This window comes from Asparagus officinalis, chromosome 7 (assembly GCF_001876935.1).
Source record: "Asparagus officinalis chromosome 7, Aspof.V1, whole genome shotgun sequence".
In the NCBI taxonomy this organism is placed as follows: Eukaryota; Viridiplantae; Streptophyta; class Magnoliopsida; order Asparagales; family Asparagaceae; genus Asparagus; species Asparagus officinalis.
This window is the reverse complement of record NC_033800.1, coordinates 73,071,421-73,076,011: the sequence shown is the minus strand read 5'-3', so window position 1 is coordinate 73,076,011 and position 4,591 is coordinate 73,071,421. Positions and strand designations below refer to the sequence as shown.

Below are 4,591 nucleotides of genomic sequence, written 5' to 3'. Positions count from 1 at the left end.
TGACGATTTACCTTTTCAACACTTACTTTTTAAGCTGAAAGTTATTATAGTACCAAAATAATTAACAGGATACATAAACAGAATACCTCAACTAAACAAGTACATTACACAAAATTTCTTACATTCTTGCAGCTGATATTATTTAGTATACAAATATCTTACAGAAACCACTCCAATCTCCATGCAAATCTACACAATTTAGTATACATGCATTCTTTAGAAAGAAGCTGAGCTTGATCTTCGCAGCTGATACTTTGGTTCTGGTGGCGGCTCAGAATGTAATATTGTGTCCAACTCCTAGAAAAAAATAAATGAAAAACCTGAGTTACTTGGGCATTTCATCAAACACCTACAACCCCCATCTCCTCCTCCCCCTCCTCAACCTCACCCTCCTCTTCCCATGGACATCCCACTCCTCATAATCCCTCTCAACCATCTTTGCCCCCTCCTAGTCCCCCAGCCTCCTCAACCCCCTAACCAAAAACCCAAACAAATATTTGATCTTGAAATTTTGCATTGCATTCATACGAACATTAATGCTCGCACACAACTCCTTGTAACTCCTCGTAATGTTTCTAACAAAAGGAAGAACCTACAAGCTCTGTGAAAAGCATCAGAAAAGAAAATATAAGTCATCTAAACTATGCTGTGTTTCACATAAATAGTTCATGATTTGCATATATGTTCAATGTCAGCATTTCTAAAGTAGTTCACAAACTGTAACAGGCAAAGAAAAACACCTTTTACAAGGATATATATATCATGCTTCTCTCAAAACAAGGATATATAAATGCATATGCATTTAATCAAACTTACAAACCATTAAGTCTATTAATTAACCAAAACAATTTGTGCAAAAAACACATATTTCATTCTAATGTGTGAATTCTACTCAAATGAGCATATTGCATAAAAAAATGTGTCATCACCAAATAAAGAGAGAGAAAATAATTAAAATGTCAGGATAAAACAGAGACAAGCCTGTTATGAACCTTGACAAAAACCACAAAAAGCTACAAAGTATCAATAAGATCCCAAATTTCACATAAAATGTTATGAACCTTGACAAAAACCACAAAAAGCTACAAAGTATCAATAAGATCCCAAATTTCACATAAAATTCGTTCAAGTATCCAAAATGCACAAAAAAAGCTACAAAGTATCAATAAGATCCCAAATTTCACATAAAATTCGTTCAAGTATCCAAAATGCACAACTAAAAAAAAAAAGAATAAAGAACAAAGAACAAATTGAATTGGGCATATGGACCTTCATTCTTTCTGTGTCAAACTTCAAGTCTTCATTCAAAACTATCATCTTATCAATGAAACCATGCCTTCATACAACAAAAAGCCCCAAACCCCCCACATTTTACCTCGTTGATAACTACCTACCTGTGGCTGAGATCTAGAGGCGTAGGAGACGAAGCCCGAGAAGAGGAAGACGGGCAGGGAGAGCAGGCCGATCCGCTCGTGGAGGAGGACGAACGCGCTGAAGAAGACGAGCCACTACATCAGCTTAGAGAAGTTGATCCTCGACCTCGTGACGGAGGGCTTACGGCGAGGCGGAAGAGGCGGAGGAGGGCGACGTGGGAGTCGATGAGGGAGGTGGCGTCGGAGCGGAGGAGGGCGAAGGGGACGGCAGAGGAGGACCCACTGGATGCCAAATAATTGTGATGACAGATCACCAGCTCCATGGGTTAAGAGGAAGATTTCATGGGTGAGAGATGAGGGCATTTTAGGTAGGTTGGTCAAAATACACCCAATACATGTATACAAATGGGCTTTTGGGACTGAGCCACATTTTTCACACTTTTTTGGGGCTAAATGCTAATGAAAATAATTGGTGGGACTAGGTCACATCTAGATCTTTTTTTAGGGGCCTTGAAACATTTTTCCCTTGTTTTTTTCCATTTTTTCACGCTGATGCTGCGGTGACACGTGGGTTAATGCTGCTTGTTTAAAAATGTTTTCAACATTTCAAATGTTGTGTAATCTAACCAAAGCAACAACGTCTGGGTGGTGTAGTTGGTTATCACGCTAGTCTCACACACTAGAGGTCCCCAGTTCGAACCTGGGCTCAGACATATATAAATTTATGATTATTTTTAATAAACTTCTACCTTTATATTTCGCTCAAAACATTTTCTTTTTTGATGGAAATCTCTCGAAACAATTAAAACAACTATTTTAACCGTCACTTTATTGTTTTCCCTGTTAATACTTATAATATTTTACGTAGGTTTTGACATATGATTTTAAAAAAGAATAATGCAACATTTAACATTAAGTAATGTAGGTAATAATGTAAAATTAAATGAAGTGATTAATTATCTATATCTATATCTATACTACTTATAAAAGAGAATACCCATGTCAAAACTTTTTTATACCCATTTTGCCCTTTACAAATTACTTAATTCTAATTTTCTCCTCATCACAATAGTAAGCTTTAATTAGTGTCTTAGACTCTTAACCTTCCATAACTCATTAATTAATGTGCTGAATACGAAAACTCACCAACCCCTTTGGCTTGAATTTAAATCTCCATCAAGTGACATGGCCAATTGAACTCCACGCATAATGCAAAAAATTCCTTCAGCTAATGTAGTCATTCACATTATCCACGATAGCCATGAGCTTTTAATGAAACTCCAAGGCTTTTCGTTTCCCGTTCGTTATCATTATCATTATGCAACAACGCTTAAACTTTTATTGATTTCTATTGACTATATCTTTCATATCTCCCTCATTTCACCATCTCCGCTCTCATCTAAATTTCTCTCTCAACTCCACATTCTCCTCTGTCTTCCTTCCTCTTGGTCAATGCTTTGTTCTCCTCCTTCTCAATATCTAACCAGCGTTAGCATCTTTCAAATTCAATCTCAAGCCTGTCATTTGTCGAAGGGGGTTATACAAGGAGAGAGCACTGGTATGAAATCCATTTCATAATTTGAGCTCTGTTATATTTTTTTCGTCATCTGATCTCTTTGTACATATTGGTTAGTTTTGTTTGATTTCTATGGTTTTAGTTAATTAGATCTCTTCAAAGAGTGATGGCTAGAACTTGTTTTGATCTATTTCTTGTGATAAATTTATGTAGGAAGACGAAGTGCGCTCAATATCACACCGTCGAAAAAGAAGTCGGCCTAAAGCAAGGTGTGAGAGACATTTTCATCCACTTCGATCGAATTTGTTTTCTTTCTGCATTTTTATTAGATTTATTAAATTTATGTTATTCTTGGACAAATTTTGACTTTACATTTTCCATGTGATGGATGTGCCTTGGATCTTAGTTTTTTTTGCAGGATCTTTCTCAGAGCTGAATATCTTTCACGTTTTTGTTAGTTTAGATCCTAGATCACATTTGTGCATTTATTATCTTAAAAAACATAACCTTCTAATATCATTGTGGATTTTAGACTTGAGGTTAAATTTTCTAAATTTATTTACTCTTTGTAAATCCTATTATGACCCAAGTTCAGTAGTCTTTTTAGGTGGCAATTTGGTACTACAACTGGTTATTCGTATTCTACTGCAAACAAGAGCATGACTATTTTCTTGAAGCATAACAGTATGCATGATTACCTACTTGATCCAAAGAAGGTATGACCTCTCAGCCTCATAATAACGTTGTGTGATATGAGGAACTTAGCTTAGATATTGTAATTAGTTTCGAATGTGCTTGAACTTGAATTGCACTGAGTGTCTAATATGGTTGGTCTCTTATCATTGCTTGATTATGTCAATTTTATTTATACTATTGATTGTGATACTAATTAAATTCAAAATTTTGAATTTTACAAACATAGTGGTTACTTTTGTTGATTGTGATACTAATTAAATTCAAAATTTTGAATTTTACAAACATAGTGGTTACTTTTGGAGGTCAAGCTAAATTTTTTGTTGGAGGGGAAAACTAATATAGAATATAAGAAATATAAATATGCAAATTTGAATGTTTTAATTACACATACAATGTCTATTTCAAATTGGACCTCATATTTTTTATATTTAACAAGTATAAATTCTTTTTATGCAAAACCAAGATTAGTGTTATCTACTAAATATGCTCATGTATAGATATTTTTCTAGAGATTATATTACAATGTTAAGGAATTTAGTAGTGAGGATCTAACAAGTGAAAGAAAACCTTATTCACACACGCGCACGCACACACACACTATACTTATAAAAGATGATATAGGTGACAAAACTTTTGATTGTTTTTTATTTAAATTTTTTAAATATAATGGTCATTCAAATATGATAAGAGTAAATATCCCCACATTTAGGGGCAATTTTTAATTTAACTTCGTCCTTTTCTATCTTTTGTTCTTCAAATAACTCCCACCTGACCGATGAGTAGTCTTGTAGGCTGATGGACTCACTGGGGCAAATTATTCTCAGTTTGTTAGTCTTCTCCATAACACTGTAAAACATATATATAATATAACTTGAAATACACATGCCACTTAAGATGGAAATAAATTTTATGTAACTATAATTAATCACATAATTCATAGATGTGTTTTTGTGATCAAATGCATTTGAAACTCCATACCTATTTCATTATAATTAATCACATGGTT

The 4,591-nt window shown here is 34.3% G+C and overlaps 1 non-coding gene across 1 annotated transcript; it reads left to right on the top strand.

Annotated features, from left to right (window-relative positions):
• Positions 2,013-2,086, top strand: TRNAV-CAC. The gene has a single exon. It is a non-coding gene; the product is annotated as a tRNA-Val (tRNA).